We start from the raw sequence: 16,200 nt of genomic DNA, 5'->3' as shown, positions 1-16,200 counted from the left end.
AAGAACCAGGGTTTGGACTCTGACACTCCTCTGCAGAGTCTACCTGTCTCCCACATTCATACATAGGTACCTAGCTAGTGGCTCCAAATTGGAGCTTAAGGAACAGAATCAGAAGTGCTCTCTAAAATTCGGAGTGTGTTTGGGAGTAGGATCCTAGAAGGTCAGGTTGACAGGGATTTCATTATCTGGGCTTAATGAGTGACAAAGACTCAACTCAAACTGGTGTTAAGCACACACACCCACTCACACACATATTTTTGAGGGTGTTCATATGTCTGAACCATCTATGAGTAGAATTGGCTTAAGAACAAGGGGCTCAGAAAACGTCCTCAGGTTACTATCACTTCACTCTTCTTTCATTTGTGTTGGCTTCAGTCCTAGGCAGCCCCCCCTTTAGTGGGAAAAAATTCCGTCTTTTAGCTTAGCACCCCAGTGCGGTTGCATTTTGTCCTGGCTACATCACAGTGTAGTTAAGGACTAGGAGAAATGTGTGTGAAGGCGATTGTGAGGGAAAGAAGCATAAATATCCAATGTTTAGCTGATTGGAACTAGCTGATGAGAGTTTAAATGCTTCCTCTTTCATGGGTAAGGGGGATAATTAAAAATACTGAAGAGAGACCCTACTGCAGAGATCAGAGTGAGGGACCAGCACACAAAGCCCAGTGGGATGATTACATCCAGCCCTAGAGGCAGGACCCAGCACCCATGGGGCAAGGCTGCAGCAATAAGCATGACCTTGGGGGTTGCATGGCAGCTGGTTCAAGCCCTGATTCCTCTGTAGGGTAAACACAGTTAGGCTCCCATATTGGGCTCCTCCTTCTCTAGAATTTGTGCTCAATCCCTTAGGGGTGCCCTCCAATGTACATGTCCATATGGCATTAGTCAGTGTCGAGGTGGATGTGTGATTAGGTCTGGGTGGGGGTGCAGAAGGATGACCAAGCTGACCTGATCAGGTTCCTCCTCCTGGAAACATGACACTTGGAACTGAGACTCAGAAACTCGGGCACAATCATTTTTTATTTGTAGAATTTTATTGAGCACCTGCTACATGTCTGATATTGTTCTACATGTTGGGGATTCAGATCTCTTCATGCCAACATGGATTTTAAACAAACAAGCACACAAGTAAATGCAAACATAGTTTCAGATGATAACTGCTATTAAGGAAATAAAACAGGAAAATGTGTTCATAGTTGAAGAATGACCAGGTGATCAGGGAAGACTTCTTGGAGAAGGGACATGGAAGCTAAGACCTAAATGAGGACTTAGTCATGGGAAGAAGTGGGGAAAGGAGTTTCAGGACAAAGGGGAAGAAAACACCCTAAGGTGGGAACACATGGCATTACATAGTGTTAGAAGCAGGTCTGGCATAACTGGAGGGTGGTGAGCCAGGGAGACAGTCTTATGCCATGAATCTGGAGGGGCAGGCAGTACTGGATCTCATGGGACCTTGTTGGCCATAGCAAAATGTTTACCTTTTGTCGTATGGGCTCTCAGCAGTCGGAGCTGAGTCCTGGTAAGGCCAGAGCATTATGGAGAAGGACTCCGGCGTCCACCGAGATCCTGGAAGCTGTCCAGGGTTCTGCCTTCCAGAGGTTGGGCTCCTCAGCATGTCTGACAGGGTGAACCAAGTCCCTTCGGTTCTCCGTATCCTTCATCAGATGACCTTCATTTAGGGAAAATGTCAGCCAGGTCTGGCTTCTGCAGGAGCCACCCTATTCTTTCTTCTGCTGAAAACATCATCTGGTGAACAAAGGCATCTTTGGTCAGGTTCCCTGAAATCAGAACTTGGGACAGGAATTCTCATGCAAGAGATTTATCTAGGGAGTATGCTCAGAGGAAACAGGTAAGGAAATGAGAAAGGCAGGATGGGGCAGGTGAAGAAGAAGAGATGTCATTCCCACTGACAGGGAGCCTCAGCTTGGTCCTTCCAAGAGGTCTTGGAATGTGCATGGCCACACAGAATTGCGGCTTTTGAACCCCTGTGCCAGGCACTGCTCACAGGCCCCCTGTAGGGCACAGATGTGGTTAAGACTAATTTCTCTGGCTTTTTCAGGCAAGGTGGTTCCCATCAGTCAAGAAAAACCCTCCAAATCAGAGTACAGCTATGAGCCCTTAGCATCCCAAACTTGCAGAGTATATGGTTTATAACTGGCCCAGTAATGGGGATGTGGGTGGGGCTCCAACAACATCTTACATAAGGAGCATGGCATGTTTCCTTACTTACAAATGGAGAAGCAGAGGTTCACAGAGGTGGTGTGGCTGGCCTAAAGTCACGCGGTTAGTTGATAGGAAACCAGAACTTGAATTCAACAAGCTTCGGAGCAGGAGTGACTGTGTCTACAGGAGTGGGCCTGGAGAAAGATAAGCAAGAAGAGTGGCCTCATTTGATGAGGTCCTCTGGGGCCAACCTTGTGCTGGCACAACTTCTGTTCCACCTGGAAGGGCCTTCCCCACTGCAGTTTCTCACTTATCATGTTCTTATTTCTCTTCGTCTCAGCTGAGGCACCATATTATCTTTCCTTCCAGCACTTGCAGATGCTACTTATCTCTTCCCACCCCATTATACATCCTCCTCTCTCGCTCAACTCCTACGGAGCCAGACAACAGCAGGTAAAGTGCATGATGGTGGGTGCAATGGGAGCTCTGGCTCACCACTCATTTTCATCAGGGTCCTCTGAGACCTTGGCTGTGTCCGTAAGCCACATGCCTGGAGGGTATGAGCTGGTGGCTGGTGCAGGGGTGGTACAGAGCTTTTTGTTAAGATATTACTTGCACAATTTTTGCCATATCTTCTTAAAGCTTGGGATATCCTTTAATTGCTTTTAAAAATATGACTCATATTTAGAAACAAAATACATTTATTTTAAGAACAAACGTATGACCACTACCATAAATAGAAAACAGGATTCACTTGCCATAACTCCATAACTTAGAAAAGTACTAAAATGCATAACAATTAAAATTATTTTGGAGACCAGCTATGTTATATGTTTGACATTTTCAGAGAAACATTAGCTAGTTGAAAGAGCACTGGATTAGATGTCAGGAAATTATATTCCGTTTTAAGCTCTTCTACCAACACAACAACAGGAGTATTTAACAAGTATTTAGCATATATTATGGGGCAAGCATTGTGGTAAGAACTTTCCAGGAATCATTTTGTTTAATTTTCAGGTTTTAATTAGGGGTCCCAAGAAGCAGACTCTGAAATAAGGATTCATGGGCAAGTGATTTTTTAAGAAACTTCTTTTGGGAGAAACAGGAGGTAAGTGGCAAACTCCAGAGTATGACTGGTTTGGGGGAGCTGGTGCAGAAGGTATTATAGGCATGGAATATTTCCTATTCTCCTCAAGTTACAGGAAAAAGGCTTTTCATCAGTCAGGCATCTTTTGACTGTGACAGAGACCCAAGTCAATATGTCTTAATCCAGGGCAATGTATTGCCTCAGCTTAACTAAAAATTCTAAGAGTATCTTCTAAGTGGCTGCATCCACTTGTCAAACAACATCCTCAGAGCTCTGCTTTCATCTCTCATCTCTGCTGTTGGTATGTTGGCTTCTCCCACCATGACTCCAGGCTTACAATATGCTCATTGTCCGGAGCAGAGGAGAGAACCTCTTTTGCATGGTTCCTTAATCAGCTCTGGCGAAGGCTTGCATTGGTCCAGTTTAAGTCACACGCCTATTCTTGACGTTATCACTGTGATCAGGAAATGGGGTGCTCTGATTAGCTAGACTTGACCACACAGGCATATTCTTGGATGCTGAGGAGTAGGGAGGAGGCAGCCGCATCTGAACCCCGTGGACTGAGATTGAGACATAAAGGCACATCTACAAGAGAAGTTTGCCAGTAGAAAACAAATGTCCATTTCCACCTGTCTGCATGCCAGGTTTGCTCTGCAGGTCAGGGGAGAAATGCAGAGGACAGCAATGAACAGAACACTTTCAAATGTGCTGACGATGGTCCGAGAGGGGGTTCCCACTGGCAGCTCGGAATGCAATCAACTGGCTGCTTTTGCCAACTCCAGCATCTGTCATATTTCATCTTCTTTTAAATAACTTCAAGGATATGAAAGTCATAAAACCAAACCCAGGTAGGGTCAGAAGTCGCCAGCTGCTCTGAATGGAGGGCTATCACTATTTGGCTGTTCACCCTGCCTCACATTTGCGTGGCCCCCAGTGAAGCTGAGCACAATCCCAGCAAATATTAGTCAAATGAGGCTCATGAGTCCAAGTGGAAATAAATCACAACTGCTCACCCACCCCCAGGATGTACCCAAAATACAAAAAAGTACAGTGGAGATTACCTTCTTCATAGTTGTTATATATTTTGTTGACCTCACAGCAGCTAAAGCTGGCTTTCAAAGGAAAAAATATTGTTGCTGTGCAGCAGAGAAACATTTTAATGAACAGCACAGGGTTTACTGATCACTGTTAATGAGTGAAGAACGAGTGTACTGCAGAAACCTTCTGTCTATCTTTAGAAAGCAGTCCTGGATGATGGAGGGGCAGACAGTGATGGAGCAGACACGTGCCTGAAAACTAGGAAACAAATACATCATGTCTTTAATGCTGTCTGTAATAGACAGTTCAGGAGCCAGCCAAAACTCGTTTGCACCTTTATTTGTGCCTTCTTCAATCAATAGCAGCAGTTAAACCAGAATTTACTGACTTATATAAAGGGTTACAACAGCAATATTCAAAGAAATGAAACTCAACAAAGATATTTCAGTCTTTCCAGGTCCTTCACCAGCCATTGTTGTTTGGAGGTCGCCTGATAGGAAAAGTTCATTCTCGTTGGTGTACTTTCTGTAGGGTGTGTGTGTGTGTGTGCATAGTGTGTGTAAATATGTGCACACTCATGTCTTTGAGTACCCACACATGAGCAGGGTCTCAGTCTGAACAGGACTGGGGAGCAATTGTGCCATACATTCACCTGCCCATGCTCCTGAAATCAATTGGAGGCCTCAAGAAGTAAGGAGTAATTTAATATAGCCAGCTTCTTCATTTCTAGAAATGGCAACACTCTCCTTGTTAGCTTATTAAAATTAAGAGCAGGGAAAAGAACAGTCTATTAACGACACATAATAAATGACACAAAATATGCTTCTGTTTTATTTTAGAATGGAAGGGAATGAGGGTGACAGAAACAGATACAAAGAGACACACGTAGACATGCGCTTAAAATTAGCAAAGAATTACAGAGACAGGTGAGGAAGCAGTAACACGGTGATTCACTGAATGTCGGGAAGGGCAAAGGACTTTACACTGACCCCTGTATTAGTGTGTTCCTCAGTGGGGCAGACGCTGTTTGTGTCCCCGTTACCCAGATGAGGACACTGAGGTTTAGGAAGGCTGAGATACTTAGTCAAGACCACACTGCTAGGAAGCAGCAGGGCTGTAATCTGACCCCAGGCAGTTTGACTGCAAGGTCTCTGCCCTGGAGCACCTGGGTGTCCCAAATATTATTGTCCAAAGGGGTGTGTGTGTGTGTGTATGTGTGTGTGTGTGTGTGTGTGTGTGTGTGTGTTTGATTACACATCTTTTGTTTTGAATGGGTAATATACTGACATAGCACAGAAATCAAAATGGCGTAAGAAGATGACGATGAAGAATTACCCTCCCCCTACCCTGTCTACATGTGATGTGTGCTCTGTTCCTGGACACACCTGTGCCAACGTTGCCACTTGGCTCCTCTAGGTCCACCACTGCCCCTCCCTGCAGCCTTGGCAAGCCTTGCCACACTCTCCCCAGTCCTGGACGCCTGTCCCCACTCTCTTCTGCCTCCCGGTCTGCTACACCACATCATTCTGGGTCCCTTGGTGCTCTCACATGCTTCGCTGGCAAGGAAAGAGTTTTTTTATTTTTGTTTTTGTCAGGGAGGGGGGGGCTTGGTGTCTTTAACACCTTTATAATACTTGTTGATGTCTCCTTTATAACAAAGAGGAAACAGCTCTTGGGTGCAGAGTTTCTCATCACTAACATTTAACCGGAATTGAACAACTCTGGAGTATTTAAACATGCATTTTTCTGTTTTTCCTCTTTCATTTGTGGCAGACAATACTGGTTTTCCTGTACAGTAAGTGAAACAGAGTTACCACGTGAAATGCATTTTTTAAAAACTCAAGATAATTTCAGATGAGATTGGGTATGTTCAAGATGGTATGGCAGTAGACCCAAGATCATTTCAAAGAAAGATATTAATAGTCATACAGGTGGTACAAAGAAGTGCCAGGATGGTGAATTTGGCAGGCCAAGAGCTAAAGGTGGAGAAACACTGCCTTCAGCTTTGCAGTTAGGAGCCAGGTTCACATGGCCCGGTGCTTGAGAAGCCTTCTTCAATCCCTCCCGCACCGCGTCAGCCACCGCTTCCTCTGCACCTTAAGTGCATTTAGCTCACGCTGCAAGTGTTCTTATTGGCTCTATTTGCTTCCACCGGAGTCTGAGTCTTTTTATCCCTGTTAGAACTCTCAGTTCTTTCGATCCTTATTCAAATGACATGGTTTTGTATCCTTCTCCATTTTAGTCACCCTCTTGTGGATAAAGATGATTTCATCAGTATTCTTCAGAAATCTGATACTTCAATTGTAGCTCCTGTGGTCTGATACTTCACTTCTATTGATATAACCCAAGGGTGTGTGTGTGTGTGTGTGTGTGTCTGTGTGTGTGTGTGTGTGTGTGTGTGTAAGAGAGAGAAACAGAGAAACATTTTTCCTCCAATAAAATGGCCTCATGTTATACAAATTGTTTCATAACTTGGTTTTCTCTCACTTAATCACACATCACAAACATCTTTTCAAAGCAATAAATATATATCTTCTCTATCTTTGTTAATCGTTACATAATATCCTATTGATGGGTGCGTCATGATTTACTTAAACAGTAATTTAGATTTTTTCAAAGTTCCCCCAACTACAAACCGCTCTAATAAGCTCAAGCCAGAATTTGTGGCAGACTATTGTCACTATCTTCTGGGATCTGTTTCAGTCACTGTCCACTGCACGTGTGGCCTCTGTGCTGGAAGCTGTTGGGGGGGCTGGCAAGGATGAGCAGTAGACAGGTTATCACAGTACTGGGTGCTGGAGGGTGTTTCTTGAGATGTGTTGAAATGTTCTGGGAGCAGGAAGGAAACTCTGGCTAATTCTGTCTCAGAAAGGTTGAAGATGGCTTCATGTTGGCTAAGATACTTAATTCAGGCTTTGAAGAATAAGTGGAAATCCAGTTTTGAAAGACTAAATTGAGCCGTTGGCTCAACTGAAGCCACTCTGGACATCCCATTGAATCTACAACCAAGCTCCTGAACAACTCAGATCACCTGAAATAGTTCAGATCCTTGTGCTGTGACTTCCAAAAAAAAAGGACTGGTCCCTTGGCCATTTTTACCTGTTCCTGGACACTGGAGTCCTGACTTTTCAGTGTTCAAGGATCTTAGGGACAAATTGAAGTCCAGGTAGATGTAATCGCTGAAACTTCATCACAACAAACCAGAGGATATGGAACCAGCTTTTATGAACCCCTCTCACTCCCAGCCAGTTAACTGTGTGTAACCTCCCCCCAGATTCACATGATTGGTTCTGGCTGGTTAGGATGACTGACAGGCCACTTATTGCTCCTGTCTGTCCCTACCTGGACCCTCAAGAGGCTTTTATTAGCCCCGAACCTGGGTGAGTTTGAGCTTGGAAAACACTTCTCCTTGAGGCAGTCTCAAGATGATGTTTTCTCACCTGAAATAACGGGCACGTTTATTGTTTTTGAAAGAAAGAAAAATCTCATAATTGAGGTAAGAGGAATATGCTTCTGGGTTTCCTAACGTGTGTCTATGGAGCAGGGAGGCAATTCTGCTACCGGAGGGACTGCAGTTTTGAATAATAGTGCTGTCCTGCCGTTGTAACTCACTCCAGCAGGATGCACATGCCACAGCCCCCATTTGTTAAAATGCCTACCTAATGGTTATGGAAAATGCATTTGCAAATTGACACCTCATTGGGTTGAAAAGCTCTTAAAATTCTGGAATGTCATCACAAGCCTCACTTCTCCTAATGGAATAATGCCTTCCTAGAGAAAACATCCTGCACAAGCCTCCATCACTGCCAAGGAGAAAGTCGAATGGAGAGGGTTTTCAGCAAATTGACAAACTAAGCTAAAGTTTATTTAATTTAATTTCAAAAAGGATAGATCTGGAAATAACATTGCTGGTTTCACGTGCTGGAAAAATCAATGCTACGATTTTTTATCTTCTTCCTTTCTACTCCCTTGCCAGGGGCTGGCGTAATAAGTCATTAGGACTGCTAAAGCAAACAAGTAGTGCGCCAGCCTCTCCAACTTCTCATCTCAACCCCAGGGGCTCTGATGATGGACAGGCTTGAGGACTCCAGCTCTCCTTTCAACCAGCAGCTCACATTTACACTGGGCAGGGTCTCCCCACCCCAAGGAAATATTAATAGCATAGTGTTTACCACTTCTCTGGGTCAGCTACTGTTCCAAGTGGTTTATGTGCATGATTTCAATGGATCCTCACTACTCTCTGAAAAAGGTACTTAAAAAAAAAAAAATCCCTGTTTCATAGATAGGGAAACTGAGGCTTAGAGGAGTCAAATCATTCACACAGGTGACAGATCTAGCACAGAAGGAGTCAGGATCTGAATCCAGGTGGTTTAATTTCAGAACTCAGCTGTGAGCAGATGAGGAAAGCAGGTGGAGGTCTGCTGCCAGTTCGCTGTGCACTCCTCCTGGGCATGAGATGGAAGGGAAGGGCTATAGACCCAGCTGTCCTCAACTTTCTTCAGATGAATTTTTCAGGCAAGTGCTGTTCTTTGTGCTTTTGTTTGGGTAAAAACCCCGCCTTTCGAGGAAATCTTGCTTTGTCCCTAGATTCGCCTGGGGAGGCTGGAAGCGCCTCTGTTCCCCCAAGAGCTCTCCGTCTCCAAGACAACCACCAGGCTGAAAGGAGAAGCTCCTACGCTGCAGGGTGGCAATGTCCAGGCACAAAGCGGCTCATGGGCCCCGGGCTGGGAGCCTCCACAGGGATCTGGCCTCACTCCCCGACTTCGGTTTGCCACAGAGAATCTCTGAGATGAGTGAAGTCTTGAATCCAGCTTCAGCTTTGAGCATTGTTTGGAAGGTGGCAAGAGTCAGTTCAAGGAAAATCAATTTGTCAAACGAGCAATACACGACACCAGTTGCTCAATATATCCAGTAATTGACGAATCTGTCAATGTTTAGTTTTACTCCTGCCTCTGCCCCAGGGGCTGTCAAATCACACCTTACCCTGGGCCTAAGGCAGCCCTTTTTTTTTTTAGCTGTTTTCCTTCCAAAAGGGAGAACAGACACAGACACCTGCAACCATAGAAAGACATGATGTGCTTAAGGGGAAGCCATTTGTATTTAAAAACAGCAGCAGGATTAAGGGAAAATCATAATTTTTCTTAACAAAACCACAGTGAATTTAGTGAATCAGTAATTTGATGAGTTGAGGGAGGACCATTTTATCCTCAGTTCCTTGGGTAGTTACTTTCACATGCCTTCGACCAAAGTGTTCCAGCGATGACCAACCTGCCTCTGTGGTCACCTGGACAAGGCTCTTTCTTGACCTCTTTCATTTGAGCACCTGCAGTGCCAGAGAACTCACGATCCAATTGTTGGAGGTTGTGATGTTTAGAAAGTGACTTCCTCAAATCAGCTGATACCCATCTCTCTGGAGCTTAAACACATCCCACAGAGTTCTGCCTTTAGGGGCCCATGGAACTTTTTATACCTGAGAAACCATCCAAGAGTCCAATACAGAGCAGCATGAAAATAATTAATCTTCACCCAAGCAATACATGCATGTGGCTAAAAATAATTGACTGAGCAACTGGGTTGATCATGAAAAACAATAATACCCAATCTCTCTCTTCATTTTTCCAAGTTCTGCTTCCCAGAGGCAGTCACTTTTATTTAAGGAAAATTTTAATTGAAATACAATCTACAAACAGAAAAATGCACATATATCATGAGTATGTGCCGATGATTTTCTCGAAGTGAACGGTTTTTAACCAGCACCCAGATCAAGAAGTGGAGGAATGCTGCACCCCAGAAGCCACCTCCCTCCTTCCAAAGTCAGCCACTATTTTGACGTCTTACACCGTAGAGTAACCAAGAAGCCGATGTAAAGCTTTCTGTCTTTAGTTCCTCTGATGGTTACTTCCACATGACTAAATGAAGTAATTACACAGTTGTTCTCGATTGATCAGTTCTTAGACACTGTCTCTTGACTTTCTCCCATAATAAAACATTTAGTTTCCCCATAGCAGTCCTCACATTTCAGCTTCTTTTCTCCAAATAGAATTAAATCATGGGTTTCAGTTCCCCATTAGTCATCTATGCAGCTTCAGCCTCATTCTAAAACTTTCTTTCATCCTCCATCAACAATAGCATTTGCCTCCTCATTCCCTCTCAGTCCCCACAACCCTTCCAAGTGCTCTGTGTCTTTTATTTGGTCAAATCGGGTAACATTTGCATTTTGTTCTGTAACTACAGGTAACCCTGTGGGGTTTGTCTATAGGTTGATCTAAAATATTAGGTAGTGTTTAGGAGATTTTTATAATGTTGTTCATTGCAGAATCAAGCAGCATCCTTGGATTATAAGTTCATCTCTGTGATTTCAATGTCATGCCTCTTGTGCCACTAAATATTCTTAGAGTCTGCAGCACCATTGTACCTATTTGCACATTCTTCCTGTAGCGACTGCAAGAGGGAGGGACTCATGAGTGTCAAGAAAATGGCCTGAAGCCTTTGGTTTTAGCAATACAGGGTAAAACTCACATATTTTGTCCAGATTAGTGGTAGTCTTGTGCTCTGTTTTGATTAGAATCAACCCTGATTGGAGTGTTTGCTTTTAAGCCAAGATTTCTGAAGGGCTGGTCCTCAAATGAGAGGCAACATTTAGGATGACTTAAATTCTTGGGCGGGCAATGTCAAAAGTCTACGTGTTCTTAATTGCAGGTAGTCATAAAATCGGGAGCTAACTGATTTATGTCAGCACTCAGTTTTAGGAGAAGGGCGGCTCTGAGTGAAAATACAATATGTGAAGTGGTTTAATTTTTTTTGGATTACCCTTTACCAGGTAGCGTGTAATTGTATTAGTAATCGGAGTCCTTCGAGCAGAATCTCAAACAAAGGATTAGTGGGAAGGAAGATAGAAGAATGCTGACTTCACAATAACTCACCGTCTTCCTAACGTGATTATATAAATAAATTCAAGCAATATTTTCCAAGACGCTGGAGCCTGATCGTAAAGGCATGAGGGGGCCCGGGGCCTCTGCATGGCCCCTGGTTGGCGGGTAGTAACTGATTGCTGTGGTTGCGAAGGGCAGTCCCCAGGTGGTGAAATATCCAATATCTCTGAATTATCTGTCAGCACTCAGAAATTATTGAAGCCGTGCAGACTTCTCCAGTGGGGAGCAGGAACATCTTGGCTTCATTTGGCTAAACAATGGGGCTAAAATGGAAACGCCCCTGCTGTGACCTCCCCCCAGCCCATCGAGGTCATCCAGCTAGCCATCAGCCATGGGAGCCATGCAGGGCCGGCTCTGGCCACTGCTAACTTCTTGACCCCTGGAGCCAAGGAGTCCTTGGAGCTGAATTTCAGGCTGCTATCTCAGCGCCAGCAGGGGATTAGCTAATCCATCCTGTTTTGTTCTTCTCGTCCACATCGACAAAGGCGGCAGGCACGGTCCTCGCTCGCTGAATGAAGCAAGGTCTGGATGACACATCAGAGAGCAGTGACATGCTGTCCACATTGTCTGCCTGAGAGTCTTTGAATCACTGTTTTCACTTAAGCCACAGCACCGCCTTTGAGGCCTCAGTTATTCCATTTCTATTTTGCCGAGCTAGGCATGTCAGAACAATGGAGCAAGACACTTTCCTCCGAGTTCCCCCAGACATCTGTCCACTGCTTGAGAGAATGGTTAAAATCCCAGGTGCTTCATAGCCCCTTTCAAAATAAGTCATGGAGCTGAGCATGGTGGCTCGGACACCATGCTATAATTCCAGCACGTTTGGAGGCCAAAGCAGGTGGATTTTTTGAGCCCAGGAGTTTGAGACCAGCCTTGGCAACATGATGAAACCCCATCTTTACAAAAAATATAAAAATTAGCTGGGTGTGGTGGCACACACCTATAGTCCTGGCTACTCTGGAGGCTGAGGTGGGAGAACTGCTTGAGCACTGGTGGTGGAAGCTGTAGTGAGCAGAGATGGTGCCACCGCATTCCAGCCGGGGCGACAGAGTGAGACTCCATCTTAAAAAAAAAAAAAAGTCATGGCAACAGATGCTGGAGAGGATGTGGAGAAATGGGAACACTTTTATACTTTGGTGGGAGTGTAGATTAGTTCAACCATTGTGGAAGACAGTGTGGTAATTCCTCAAGGATATAGAACTAGAAATACCATTTGACCCAGCAATCCCATTACTGGGTATATACCCAGAGACTTATAAATCATTCTATTATAAAGACACATACACATGTATGTTTATTGTGGCACTGTTCACAATAGCAAAGACTTGAAACCAACCCAAATGCCTATCACTGATAGATAGGGTAAAGAAAATGTGGCACACATACACCATGAAATACTGTGCAGCCATAAAAAATCTTGTCCTTTGCAGGGACATGGATGACGCTGGAAATCATCATTCTCAGCAAACTAACACAAGAACAGAAAACTAAACACTGCATGTTCTCATTCATAGGTGGGTGATGAACAATGGGAACACATGGACACAGGGAGGGAACCATCACACACTGGGGCTTGTTGGGGGGTGGAGGGGTGGGGAGGGATAGCGTTAGGAGAAACACCTAATGTAGATGACAGGGTGATGGATGCAGACAACCACCATGGCATGTGTATACCTATGTAACAAACCTGCCTGCTCTGCACATGTACCCCAGAACTTAAAGTATAATACAATAAAATAAAAAGTCATGGAATCCAGGTTGCAGGAAGCTCCGGACCTTGGAACTCTCCATGGGACGTGGACAGTAGGCATAAGGGACTTTGGCAATGGGTATCATTCTCAAGGACTGGGGGTGGTGGATGTCAAAGTTGTCTAGCAAGTCTTGGAAACCAACGTTACCAGCTGTGTGCAAGCCACTTAATTTCTAAACCTCAATTTCTACATCATTTAAATATGAATAATTACAATTCCATTGTAGGGACCCCCATGAAACAATAGTTGGGGCAATGCTTTGCAGACTTTATGAAAAGGTGAGGGGTTAGTGTTACTCACCTCTCTGGTCATACTCATTGGCGTATAGGTTGAGGGTCAATCTGATGAATTTCCTTGGGACCCCTGATGAATTTGGCATTTTCTGGCTTTGTTTATTCAGCTCTCTTCCTGGAATGTTCTTGTTTCCCTCCCTGCGTGATTTCCATCCGATGCTCATGGATTGTCCTTAGCATTTCCTTGGTCTTCATGGAAGAAGACCTTGTTCAGCTTCTAATATCCCAATACGTTTGCCTCCTACAGGTAACTCGCCACGATAACTCTGAGCACAGTGGAAATCACTACATTCGTGGTTGCATTGCATCTGGCGCTGGGAACGCCTCCCAAGAGGGGCCCAAAGGAAGCTGGGAAGAATGTCTCTGTCAGTCTTTGCTGAGGAATAAGAATCATCATGAATATGAGAACTCTAGGGAAGAGGTAGAGATTTACAACCCAGCTGCTGGGTCACCATTAATTTAAATTAGATATTATAAACAGAGGCCTTCTGTGTCCAGCCTGCACTTGCATGAAGCTGAGAGTCGTGTCTCCTTAGAATTTTCACCCCAGGCACTTCACTTACCTCGCCTTAGCCTCAGCTCTGCTTTTCTGTGCTAGAAATGGTGGGCAATTTAGTGACAAACAGGAAAACACCATTGTTGTCTTCAGGATACTTGTCATGTGCTAGGAGGGACTAAGCAGGCATATTAGCGTAAATAACAAGAAATTTCAATTTAGTTATTTGTGCAACGAATATTTACCGATCTTTATTCCAGGCACTTGCTAGACACTGTGCATTCAGGATGGGATGGGCTCAGTGCCACTGCCCTTGCAGAGCTCACGGCCCAGTAGGGGAGATGGACCTGTGCTTGGACAGTTCAAGTCGAGTGTGATGAGTGCTGTGGTAGGGATGTGCAGGGGTTTGGGAGAACACTGAAAAGACAGTGCAGAGTTGGGAAGGCAGGGAGGCTTCTCAGAGGTGGCAGCATCCAGCTGAGATCCGACAGGAGAGGAGCTGGCCAGACAAGCTCCTCTTGGGGGGTAGGTAAGAGAATGCTTTCAAAGGGAGCAGAGATATGTAAAGGCACACATGCGCAAAATGAAGACAATTTGGTATTGCTAGAGCTCAGAGTCGGATGGGTGGTGGGGGTGGAAAGTGTGGTGAGTCATCTAAAAAAATCTTGGAATTACCCTGTAATACCCTTGGAATTCCCTGGTAATCTTACAAGATTGTTGTTATCATGTTCGCATTACAGATGAAGAAATGAAGTTCAGAGAGGTTGGGTAGCTTGTCCAAATCACAGAGCTAGCAAGGGCTAGTGCTGCAATTTTGAGATTCACTGGTCCAGTTCCAAACACCTTGCCCTTGGAGGGGTGCGACAGCACAGTCTGGGCTGTCTGCCTCTACTGCCAACAAGCTGTGTGACATTGAGCGAGTTAATTAACTGGTCTGTGCGTCAGATTCTTCAGCCACAAAAATGGGGATACTAGTTAATATCTATCCCACAGGGCTGGGATTTTCAAGGATTAAACAAGTTAATACATGTAAAGAGTTTTATAGACAGTCTAGCACGTAGTAAGAGCCCAATCAATATTAGCTATTATTATTAGGCTGGATTGGAAAGGAGAGAAACTGAAAAATCACATTTCAATTCGGAGTCCTTTGCAATTGTGGGGCTGAGAGGTACTGCCATGGAGAGTGAAGGAAAGGGTAAGCGTGTAGGTCAAATGCCATATTCCCTTTTAGGGCTCTTAGTCTAGAGACAGCCTCAGTCACCTTCTGGCCTTGGTTTCTTTGTCCCTTTCTGCTGCCCGCAGATAGGAGGGGACGAACGTGTGCTGCCTGGAGAAGGGTTGGTGCTCCTGAGAAAAATATAGATTTCTTTTGTGAGCTTCAGGAAACCGCATCCCAGTGGGCACTGCAGTATTGACTGACCTGCTGGGACGTGTGGTTGCCAGGAGCAATGCAATCAGCTTCTTGGCCCAGTCCTTCTCCCCATGGCTCCCAATGACTCTATTTCCATCCAAGTGGTTTAGGGCCCTGTCACTTCCCACTACTTCCTGTTTTCCTTCCCTGGAGGTGGAGAGCCAGATGCTATGACCTGGTCAGAGGCAAGGTGGATGGAGGGATCAGCCAGGGACTCCTGAGCTGGGTGAGAAGGAGACAGCTGGTGGATCCCCGTGCGCCCTCTGTGAGCCAAGCAGCTCCGGCTTCCATGGGTCTGTGGGCACTGAGAAGAGGCATCACCCCATAGCATCCGTGGTCCCTCTTCTTTCAGGCCTTGATGCTCTCAGCCGTAGCTGGTCATGTCTTTGGGCGACTTGCCTGAACTGCATCTGTTCACATGCTGAGGACTGCGGCAGAAAAAGTTCAGAGAAAAGAGAGATTCAGCAAGGTTTGAGGAAGTTAGGGGAGGCTTTGGGAAGACGGTGGTGAGGAGGGTAGAGGGAGGTTTTCTGGATAGAGAGGGAGGGAGGGACAGGTGCTGCAGTGGAGGGAGCATCGGACTGAGCTCTGAACACTCTGATGGCATCCTCTCTGTCTAGTTTCCTCACTGCATTCACAGAACTAGCACGAGGTCAGAGCAGGAGCACACCAGAGTCCCAACATGAGTGAATTACGGCCAGGGTTGGAGGTTTGGGTTCTAGTTTTAGCTGTATCATTATCTTGATTTGTAGCCTTGACAATTTATACTCATTTTTAGAACTGGGGGTGTGGACAATGCGATGCAAACCACATGACCTGAGAGTGGGGATGATGGCAGGTCCCCAGAAGGAAAACTGGGGGTCAGGTCGGTGTAGTGGCTCAAGCCTGTAATCCCAGCACTTTGGAAGGCTGAGGTGGGAGGACTGCTTGAGGCCAGGAGTTGGAGACTAGCCTGGTCGACATAGTGAGACCTTATCTCTACAAAAAATTTTAAAAAGTAATCAGGCATGGTAATGTGTGCCTGTAGTTCCA

Source organism: Saimiri boliviensis, chromosome 1 (assembly GCF_048565385.1).
Source record: "Saimiri boliviensis isolate mSaiBol1 chromosome 1, mSaiBol1.pri, whole genome shotgun sequence".
NCBI lineage: Eukaryota > Metazoa > Chordata > Mammalia > Primates > Cebidae > Saimiri > Saimiri boliviensis.
Note: the sequence above shows the minus strand (reverse complement) of the source record.